Here is a 12,378-nt window from a genome sequence, read left to right on the forward strand (position 1 = left end):
TAGTGGTGATAAGCATGTTTAATGCCAGTTAGTAAGCATTTAAACTGGTTAGACTATAGATCATTTGAACTACTTGTAAGTATTTTAAATTTGAACTGTGCCACTTTTTTAGCCCACCATCATCAGATGGTGGGCTATTCAAATCGCCTTTCGTCCGTGGTCCGTCCGTCCGTCCTTCCGTCCGTCCGTCCGTCTGTTAACAATTCTTGTTACCGCTATTTCTCAGAAAGTACTGAAGGGATCTTTCTCAAATTTCATATGTAGGTTCCCCTAGCACCCTAGTTGTGCATATTGCATTTTGCGACCGATCGGTCAACAAGATGGCCGACAGGCGGCCATCTTGGATTTTGATAGTTAAAGTTTGTTACCGCTATTTCTCAAAAAGTGCTGAAGGGATCTTTCTCAAATTTCATATGTAGGTTTCCCTAGGACCCTAGTTGTGCATATTGCATTTCGGGACCAATCGGTCAACAAGATGGCCGACAGGCGGCCATCTTGGATTTTGATAGTTAAAGGTTGTTACCGCTATTTCTCAAAAAGTGCTGAAGGGATCTTTCTCAAATTTCATATACAGGTTCCCCCAGGACCCTAGTTGTGCATATTGCATTTTGGGACCGATCAGTCAACAAGATGGCCGACAGGCGGCCATCTTGGATTTTGATAGTTAAAAATTTGTTACCGCTATTTCTCAAAAAGAACTGAAGGGATCTTTCTCAAATTTCATATGTAGGTTCACCTAGGACCCTAGTTGTGCATATTGCATTTTGGGACCGATCAGTCAACAAGATGGCCGACAGGCGGCCATCTTGGATTTTGATAGTTTAAGTTTGTTACCGCTATTTCTCAAAAAGTACTGAAGAGATCTTTCTCAAATTTCATATATAGGTTCCCTAGGGCCCTAGTTGTGTATGTTGCATTTTGGGACCGATCGGTGAACAAAATGGCCGACAGGCGGCCATCTTGGATTTTGATAGTTTAAGTTTGTTACCGCTATTTCTCAAAAAGTACTGAAGGGATCTTTCTCAAATTTCATATGTAGGTTCCCCTAGAACCCTAGTTGTGCATATTGCATTTTGGGACCGATCGGTGAACAAGATGACCGACCGACGGCCATCTTGGATTTTGATAGTTAAAGTTTGTTATCGCTATTTCTCAGAAAGTACTGAAGGGATCTTTCTCAAATTCCAAGCATAGTTTCCCCTTGTACCCTAGTTGTGCATAGTACCTTTAAGGACTGCTCCATAATGCTTTTTGGGACTGATCGGTAAAAAAGATGGCCAACCGGCCGCCATCTTAGATTTCATTGTTGAAGTTTGTTACCACTTTTTCTTAGAAAGTACTATAGCGATCTGTCTCAAATTTTATATGTAGTGTGTTTGAAAAAGTTTGAAAAGCAGGGAAAAGACCCTCTTTCCATTGTCAGACATAGATCATTCTTTGGTGGGCGCCAAGATCCGTCTGGGATCTCTTGTTAAAGGGTATGATAAACGGCAAGTGTATGATACAATGTATTACCATTTCATTGCATGAGTGTACTGTAATTGATTCTCATCACATATTTGTTCTCCATATATATGCATTACCTGTACAAATAGGTAGTTTTTAGGTCATCTGACCCGAAGGGTCAGGATGACCTATAGTCGTCATGTTTCGTCCGTCGTCGTCCGCCGTCCGCCGTCCGCTGTGCGCCGTCCGCCGTGCGCCGTGCGTTAACTTTTCACATTTTGAACTTCTTCTCAAGTTTCTACCGGCGCGATTTAGCTGAAACTTGCATGAAATGATCCTGACATGGTCCCGACAAAGTGTTGTTATTTTTCGGGTCAATCCCAAATCCAAGATGGCCGCCACAGCTGCCATACTGAAAAACACATTTTGAACTTCTTCTCAAGTTCTACCGGTGCGATTTAGCAGAAACTTGCATGAAATGATCCTGACATGGTCCCGACAAAGTGTTGTTATTTTTCGGGTCAATCCCAAATCCAAGATGGCCGCCACAGCTGCCATATTGAAAACACATTTTGAACTTCTTCTCAAGTTCTACTGGTGTGATTTGGCTGAAACTTGCATGAAATGATCCTGACATGGTCCCGACAAAGTGTTGTTATTTTTAGGGTCGATCCGAAATCCAAGATGGCCGCCACAGCTGCCATATTGAAAACACATTTTGAACCTTTTCTGAAGTTCTACCGGTGCGATTTAGCTGAAACTTACATGAAATGATCCTGGCATGGTCCAAAAAAAATGTGTTGTTATTTTTCGGTTCGATCCTAAATCCAAGATGGCCGCCACAGCCGCCATATTGAAAACACATTTTGAACTTCTTCTCAAGTTCTACTGGTGCGATTTGGCTGAAACTTGCATGAAAACAATCCTGACATGGTTCTGACAAAGTGTTGTTATTTTTCTGGTTGATACGAAATCCAAGATGGCCGCCACGGCTGCCATATTGAAAACACATTTCAATCTTTTTCTTAAGTTCTACTGGTGCGATTTAGCTGAAACTTGCATGAAAATGATCCTGACATGGTACCGACTTAATGTTGTTATTTTTCGGGTCAATCCGAAATCCAAGATGGCCGCCACAGCCACCATCTTGAAATCACATTTTGATCTTCTTCTCAAGTTCTTACAGTGCGGTTTAGTTGAAACTTGAATGAAATGATCCTGACATGGTCTCGATTAAGTTGATATCTCACCAAATGGCACGAAATAATAGGATTTGTATATTCAAAAACCAGTGGCACTGGATGAATCCAGAAATTAAATCAACCCACAAATCTCTTGAGTTCTCATGTTTAAATGAAAAGGTTTATTGCCATAATACCTGGGGGTTTTAGTATGATAAACAATTATCAGATCAAATTATGCAGTAGATGTTTTGCCTACAGATTTTATTTACATTAAAACTGTTGCTTGTTGGACCAGTTCATGTAAGTATATAATGCAAATAAATGTTTGTTTAACCCAAAAGAGGAGTTTGTTTTCACGCTCATATTTAAGTTGTAGATTGCATGAGGATTCAAATTTGTTAAATGATTGGGTTTATATCCCACTAATCTGAGGTGGCCCGTTCCCATATTATTCTCCTAATGGTGAGTCTGTTACAAACTTCTTAATACTTGAGAGTTGAAATTGTGTATATTTTCTTTTTAAACAACAACAACAAAATTTTTCTTTCTGCAACATTTTTTTATGTTCTTAAAAATGTTCTGCAATATCATAATTTCTCTATGATCTTCCTATATTGCCAGTATTAACATCAGAACCCTCCGGATTATACTTCAACATCTGTAAATAGACCAACTTGATGATGTTGCTTAATTTAATGTATTTTGAAATAGTATAGAAAAGAAAATAAACAATTAAACTTCGTTCTTTTTATGCTGTATAATGATTCATATTATCCAGTGATTAGTCCGCTAAACCTGCCTATATTATTAGGCTTTTTTATTTATTTATTTTTTTTTTTTTTTAAGCAAAAAAAAAAAAAAATTAAAAAAGCCTAATGATATAGGCAGGTTTAGCGGACTATCCAGTGATATCCTTGGAGAAAATATTAAGAAATCCTGGATTGCGTACAAGGCAATGATAATGTTTAATAATTATTGAATATTTTTCTTTGGCATGAATAAAATATTTCATTTAAACAGTTTATTCAGTGGTGAAAATAAAGCGCTAGAAATATATATATATATATAAAAAGAAAAAGAAGGAAAAAAAAACCAAAAAAAATTACGCCGGCGGTGTGATTCGAACTCGGAGATATTTTATCGGAGTACAAGAACGATAACTCTGTGCATCAACAGGAAGTTATCGAAGAATTGCATTCTGGGATTCGACAAGGTAACGTGGTGGTTGTTTTGTAAAAAGTGCTGGCAATGTTGAACTTTTTCTTGCGTTTTGTTGGTGTAAATGGCGTTTTTAACATTGTTTGTACATCACATATAACATGTTTTAACGTGAACCGATTTACATATGGTTTTGGTGATTAAAAAATCGTCAGCATCGTAAAGACATCGGCTCCTCAGCACATGATCCAGTAATATTTGACATAGATGCTGGGAGTTTACACTGAATTTGCGATGTTTTATGTAATTTTATTTTGGGCGAGTACATTTCGTTATGAATGAGTAAACATGATCTGTTTTCTAGCTGAATTTTTCTTTTCGGATTTGATTTTATGTAGGCCTACTAGGCGTCTACACTCGTTTGTCCCAACGCTAATCATAATGTTATTTGTACCTGGTAACAGTTTTGGGACACTCCCGTATATGCAGGATAGTCCTGCATTTGAGTAACAGTCCTGTATTTGAAGGATAATTTTGTTACGCAAATGCAAGTTTCTGTAAAAATGAAAACTGATAAAGTTGTTTTTAAACATTGCTATAAAAAAGGGCGTCATTATTTTTACATGGCATCATCACACTAATACAACTACTTACACATCATTTACTCCAAATGGGAAAAAATTTCATTATCTAAAATGTTTGTAAAATAAAATCATCTCTATTGCTTACTTATGGGGCTAAAAAATAGAACACAGGTTACTGGTAAAAGGTCAATCAACCATGTCACTGTATTTGCACTAAATTTCCCTTGATGGTTAGAACACTGTAGTCTATGGAAGAGCACCTCAATTGTCCACTTTATGAATTATTAGAATCATAAGCTTTGCTGAATATTACTGGCATTGAGTTCATAACAAGAAAAACAATATTGAACACAAATAACTTCTACTTTCACTTTCCTCTTCTGCAAAAATACGTGACTCCAGCTACAAAATAATATATCTCAACGTCATTCTCCGTATATATGTTACTTAATAATTATAATTTTACATGTTTATAAACATTATCAAAATTATATTGACCTTAACCATCACTCAAGATGTCTTCTGTGCAGCTTTTACTCAAATAGGGATAAGATATTCCTTCTTTAAACTCTTATCACCCTCGGGTGGATGAAAATGGCATTAAGGAATAAAAATTGAAAATAATTTCAACTGCTAAGAATGTTAGACCTAACGGTTATTAATGGGCCACTAACCTTCCGAAATGGCTTTCAATTTTTAGCTCACCTGGTCCAAAGGACCAAGGTGAGCTTTAGCTGCGATGACGTAGCTCTGAACGACGGATGGAAGATTTCTGACAGATGGTCGTCGTCAGAGCTACGATTCCGTCCCATTGACCGTAGTGTTGCAAAACATCCAGCGGTGAAAATGTTGCATTTCACGTGTGTCATGTAATTTTGTAATTAAATTCAACAATATCAAACATTTTAAATATAAAATGATTATTTATTTACCTACCTCCATGTCTAAATTATGTTTTTAAAACACTTTTGAATGGCTCACATCTCCGACACGGCTCACTTGGCCGCCATGATGCTTCTCGTTAGAAAGTTCTCGCGCTCCAAATATGGCAACTAGTACCATATATGGAATGACCTACAAATTTTCACTACGAAAGAAATAAATGTTACAAAGTTTTTAACATGAACTTTAAAAATTCTTTTACGCTAAATTCTAAATAATACTTACATTTATCAGTTCCACCATGTTTATTCTTAGTTTATTGGCTTTTTAAAACTTTTAAACATATTTTACCTGTTAAGCGTTTCATTTCGTCACGGTTTCCGGTTAATCAAACATGGCGGCGTATTTGAACAGAATTATACATGTGCTGTGTTTGCCTTGAATTTTACCACTAATAGTTGATGAAACATTATAATCGAAAGGTTTGTGAATTGAATATTGATCATAGTTGTCAGAACAATACAGTTACATAAGGATATTACCCGAAAAATATATTTTTATCAGTCTCAAGTGTGCGCGTGTGGATCACAGCGGGGCTTGCAACACTAGTGGCAATGGGGTGGAATTCATACGCTGCCGGGAACCGGAGTGGAGGCAGGGTATGATTATTCGTTCTAGGTGAGCTTATGCCATACCGTGGCGTCCGTACGTCAACAATCGACTTCTTCTCCATAACCGCTGGTCGGATTTCAACAAAATTTGACTGGTAGCATCCTTATGGGCTACTAACTGAAAATTGTACAAATGATGGGGGCTGACCCCTCAGGGGCCTGAGGGGCGGGGCCAAAAGGAGTCAATTTGGCTATTTCTATTTAAACGACTTCTTCTCTGAAACTAAGCATGGGAGAGCACCCAAAATGCAATGGTAGCATCCTTATAGGCTGGGGATTCAAAATTGTACAAATGATGGGGCTGACCCCCTGGGAGCCTGAGGGGTGGGGTCAAAAGGGGTCAATTTGGCTATTTCCATTTAAACGACTTCTTCTCTGAAACTAAGCATGGGATAGCACCCAAAATGCAATGGTAGCATCCTTATAGGGTGGGGATTCAAAATTGTACAAATGATGGGGCTGACCCCCTGGGGCCTGAGGGGCGGGGGTCAAAAGGGGTCAATTTGGCTATTTCCATATAAACGACTTGTTCTCTGACATTAAGCATGGAATAGCATCCATAATGCAATGGTAGCATCTTTATAGGGTGGGGATTCCAAATTGTACAAATGATGTGGCTGAACCCCCGGGGGCCTGAGGGGCGGGGTCAAAAGTGGTCAATTTGGCTTTTCCATATGAACGACTTCTTCTCTGAAACTAAGCATGGGATAGCACCCAAAATGCAATGGTAGCATCCTTATAGGCTGGGGATTCAAAATTGTTCAAATGATGGGGCTGACCCCCTAGGGGCCTGAGGGGCGAGGTCAAAAGGGGTCAATTTGGATATTTCCATATAAATGACTTCTTCTCCGCAACTAAGCATGGGATATATATATATAGCACCCATAATGCAATGGTAGCATCCTTATAGGGTGAGGATTCAAAATTGTTCAAATGATAGGGCTGAAGTGGTCAATATGACTATTTCCGTATAAAAGACTTCTTCTCTGTAACTAAACATGGGCTTACGCTCATAATGCAATGGTAGCATCCTTATAAGGTGGGGATTCAAAATTGTGCAAATGATGGGGCTGATCCCCCGGGGGGCCTGAGGGGTGGGGTCAAAAGGGGTCAATTTGGCTACTATTTTCATATAAATAACTTCCTCTCTGAGCCTTTGTATTGGATAGCATATTTGTATGGTATCTATAGCATTATTATATGGTTGTGTTTCAAAATTAAAAAAAATTTGGAGTCCATTTTACTAATTTTTCTAATTGTTAGAGTCTTTGTGATAATTACAAAAAAAAAAAAACCAAAAAAAAAACCAGGTGAGCGATACAGGCCCTCTGGGCCTCTTGTTAAATTGGGAATTTAAAAACAAGATTGATTATTTTATAGAGTCACAGAAGCTATTAATCAACCGTTACACTTACCATCACCTTCTTGACACTTTAATCATTTTCATAACGGGTGTCGTTTCTCGCCATCCGTCCTAATAACCACACGTCGGCCGATTATCACTGCGCGACATGGCAAAACAGCAAAATGATTCTTCACTGTTAACATAGTTTACACAGGGAATCTAGCATTTTGTTCGTGTTTTAACATCCTCTTAGGCCATTCATAATTGATATACATTTTTAGCCCACCATCATCAGATGGTGGGGTATTCAAATGGCTTTTTGTCCGTTGTCCGTGGTCTGTCCTTCCGTCCATCCGTGAACAATTCTTATCACTATTTCTCAGAAAGTATTAAAGGGATCTTTTTTAAATTTCAGATGTAGGTTCACCTATGGCTCTACCTAGGGCCCTAGTTGTGCATATTGCATTTTGGGACCGATCGGTCAACAAGATGGCCGCCAGGCAGCCATCTTGGATTTTGATAGTTAAAGTTTGTTATTGCTATTTCTCAAGGACTACCGAAAGGATCTGTCTCAAATTTCATATGTAGGTTCCCCTAGGGTCCTAGTTGTGCATATCACATTTTGGGACCAATTGGTCAACAAGGTGGCCACCAGGCAGCCATCTTGGATTTTGATAGTTAAAGTTTGTTATCGCTATTTCTCATTAAGTACTGAAGGGATCATTCTCAAATTGCACATGTAGGTTCCCCTAGGGCCCTTGTTGTGCATATTGGGATTTGAGACTGATTGATAAACAAGATGGCCGTAGGGCAGCCATCTTGGGTTTTGTAGTATGTTTGAAAAGTTTGAAAGTAAAGAAAAGATCCATCTTTCCATTGTCAGACATAGATCATTTTTTAGTTGGCGCCAAGATCCCTCTGGGATCTCTTGTCTTATATTAATATTGTTTCAAGAAACTTATACTTTCTGTTTTGCAATGGTAGTTTAATATTAAGTTTTACCTTCACAGATTTGAGCTTGAAACTAAGCACAGGCACATATACGTGTGAATTACAAGTCACTTGTAAAAATAATGAACAAGATGGTCGCCAGGCAGCCATCTTGGATTTTGATAGTTGAAGTCTGTTATCGCTATTTATCAGAATGCACTGATAGGATCTCTCTCAAATCATATGTAGGTTGCACTAGGGCCCTAGTTATGTATATTGTGTACATATTTTGGGACCGATCGGTCAAAAAGATGGCCGCCATGCAGCCATCTTGGATTTTGATAGTTAAAGTTTGTTATCGCTATTTCTCAGAATGCACTGATAGGATCTCTCTCAAATTTCATATGTAGGTTGCACAAGGGCCCTAGTTTATGTATATTGCATTTTAGGATCGATCACTGAACATGATGGCCGCTCCATCTTGGATTTTGATAGTTAAAGTCTGTTACCACTATTTATCAGAAAGATGCTAAAGGGATCTGTCTCCAAATACCATAAGTAGGTGGTACCTAGGGCCCTTGCTGTGCACATTGCAATTTTGTTTACTAATCCATCAACAATATGGCCGACCAGCCGCATCTTTTATCACTCTTTGTCAGAAAGTTACTGAAGCGATTCCATACATAGGTTCCCCTTGGGCCATAATAGTTGTGCATAGTAACCTTTTCTGGGACTTGAATCGGTCAACAAGATTGGCCATTACTGTGCCGGCAGTCCTAAAATTTCACCTCTGTTTCTCAGAAAGTTACTGGATGTGATCTGTCTTAAAATCTCATATATAGTTATTGTTTGTAAAAAAAAGTTTTAAAAGCAGGGAAAAGATCCCTTCATTCCATTGTCAGACATAGGCCTTTCTTAGGGTGGGCGTCATGATCCCCTCATGGGAACCTCTTGCTGAAGTGAACAGTCAACAAAATGGCCGACAGGCAGCCATCTTGGATTTTGATAATTGGCGTTTGAAAAGCAGACAATTAATATCCCTCTTTTCAGTGTCATATCATTCTTTGGTGGGTACCAAGATCCTCTGGAATCTTCTGTTACATTTAATTTTTTTTCGGGGAAAAACAGGTGTTTGGGTTTTGAAAACATTCAACAATAACATTTTGTGTTTTAGGTCAGTTTCTCACTACACAAGCTACAATAACCAAGATTTAGTCAATGATTGATGTGGTGTAACATACACATAATGGCATTTGAAAAATGTATATATGCACTATACATTATTTGTGAATATTTTGTTTACTATTCAAGTTTTTTTTTTTTTTTGGGGGGGGGGGGTGGCCAAGTGGTTAAGCCCTTCACCTCTTATATGCGGGTTTGAATCCCAAGTGGGGCAGTTTGCCAGGTACTGACCACTGGTCAGTGTTTTTCTCCGGGTACTCCGGTTTTCCCTGTACTATTATTCCTGGCACATCCTTACATGACCCTGGCTGTTAAAAGGACGTTAAACTAATAAAACTAATTCAAGTTTTTAAGAGGGTTTAATGAACTTTAATCGTTTTTGCACTTTGAAAATTTTAGTGCTATTATTTTGATAATAACATTTACATTTGATACTTCTTAGTTCTGTATTCTGTATACAAGAAGACACAACACGAACATACCGCAGTCTCCCAGTACACTCACCTCGCACAACATACACGCAACATACCGCATTACATGGGAGGCCGTCCCTTACATGACCATCAGCTGTTAATAGGACGTTAATAAATCAAACAAACAAAAAAGTATTCTGTATGTGGTATATACCAAATTCATTGACAAAGTGGAACATAGAACAAAGATAATTATGAGTGTTGGCTGTGTTGATTGTATATGCTAGTAATTGCTGATCAGTCATGTTTTGCTTTACTAATGCATTGTATAATCATAATTTCAGATTCTATCTTTTGCAATGCCTCGAGGGAAGTTTTGGCGAAGAGGGCTTGCTGCAAAGAAGGGGAATGGCCACCCCTCTAACAAAGGCTTGACGAGTGTGACGTTGACATGGGTACGCCCCCTGTAAAAAAGGCACTGGTTGACGACATGGGTACGCCCCCCTGTAGAAAAGGCACTGGGTGACGATGGTTTGAGTGTTCATTTCAAAAATGCTTTACGAGTGACATTGACATGGGTACGCCCCCTGTAAAAAAGGGCACTGGTTGACGACATGGGTACGCCCCCTGTAGAAAAGGCACTGGTTTGACATGAAGGTACGCCCCCGAAAAAGGCACTTGAAGTTGATTTGAGCACTGTGTTTGAGCACTGGTTTGAGTAACTGAATTTGAGTATTGATTTGAGTATGATTTGAGCAATGATCGAAACACTGGTTTGAACAAAGATTAAAGCTTTAGTTTTTGAACAATAAATTAAGCAATGCTTTGACAAAATTTTTATGGAAACTGATTTTGAAAACTGAATGCAATGAATCTACCTCTGAATTGAGCAATAATTTTGACAGCAGATTTAAGTACTGGTTTGATCTTAGCAAAGAATACTGAACTACAGACAGAAACCAACATTTTCTCAACAGCCCACCTACTACAGGTAGAAATTACCTGAACCAAACTGTGAAAAAACCCTAAAAATTCTGTTGGAAAAAACTTGAGTACCACAGTTCTGAATAAGAACAGAAAACACAAACCTTTGTATAACATTATGCTAGTCACTGCTAAGTATGAACGCATAAGAAAAAAGATTAATGACAAAGCTATAAAAAAGCAGAAAACAAACTCCAAAGGGAAAAAGAAAAAAATAAAGAAAAAGCCTCTCTACAATATCATGCTGATAACAAATAAATCAAACAGGAAAAAAAGCAAAGTTCCACAAATGTCAGCAGATGCAATTCAACCTGATCGAAATACTGAAAAATGTACCAGGATGGGTAAACAAGCAATGAGAAAAAGAAACATCACAATACAAAGAAAAAATGTCTACAGAGACAAAAAATTGCCATCAAATGTTAGAAAAATAACAACAAAAACCTAGTTGTGGTCACAGAAAGAATGCCCATTGCCCAGAAAAATATTGCATCAGAACATACAGGGAAAACAAAAAGCGCCAGCAACGGAAAATCAAAGGCAAAGATTTGCTCAAGTAAGCAAAAGAAAGGAATACTAAAGTATAGATTGAAGGCACAAACAAATGATGAGCAATTGCAAATTGATCAAAGTTCTGTACAAAACTTGAAGACTGATGATACAAAACTTCCTTCAATCAAACATGAAACAAGGAAGAGAAAACCAAAAGTTGTTGGCGGAAAATTAAAACTTGATCATGAAAATACAACATCACCTGAACAAATCCGCTTAAGTGATGAAATGATGAAAACAGTAGAGCATCGTATTGCAGAGCTATCTTTTCTAAAGCATGTAGAAGATGTTTGTGCTGAGAGAAATGTTAATTTAAAAAGAAATTCAGAGCAAGCCCAAACTCAAAAACTTGCTGATAGTACAGCTTTTACCAGCAGTATGGATGTTATTTTTGAAAAACAAACGGGTCCTGTTACTTACTATTTTCAGAAATTATCGTTTTGTACAAAATACAAACTGATCAGCAAGTTGGGTATTGAAACTAACATTATATCAACTGAAAAATGCGACCGAAGAATCTTGGGAAAACCTCTGAACACGAAAATCATTATGGGTGATGGAAATTGTTTCTTCAGAGCCTTGTCGTTTGCGGTATCAGACGAAGAAAGTCACCATAAATTATTGAGGAAAGCAGTTGTTGCGCATATGATAAAATTTCAAAATAAATTCAACAGCTATTTACGACTAGGATATAAGTCTGTACCTGAATATTTGTCGAAGAAAAGCATGCTACATGATGGTACATGGGCTACTGAAGTCGAGATCTTAGCTGCAGCAGACTTGCTTCAAACAGACATTTACATTTTTGATGAAGCAGTATATTCATGGCAGCTCTTCTCTGCAAAACAAGTAGATAAAAGAACAAAAGTGGAACTGGAAGCCATTTATATGACACATTGCGATCAGACACATTACAATGTTGTATTGTCTGTAGACACTGTATTTGCTGTTGAAGGTCATGGATCAAACAAAGTCATATCAGGAGTAAATTTTATAGAAGAAAATAATTCACCATCGCTCATATAAATTTCGAGATGTTTGAACAGC

This window comes from Argopecten irradians, chromosome 8 (genome assembly GCF_041381155.1).
Source record: "Argopecten irradians isolate NY chromosome 8, Ai_NY, whole genome shotgun sequence".
Lineage (NCBI taxonomy): Eukaryota > Metazoa > Mollusca > Bivalvia > Pectinida > Pectinidae > Argopecten > Argopecten irradians.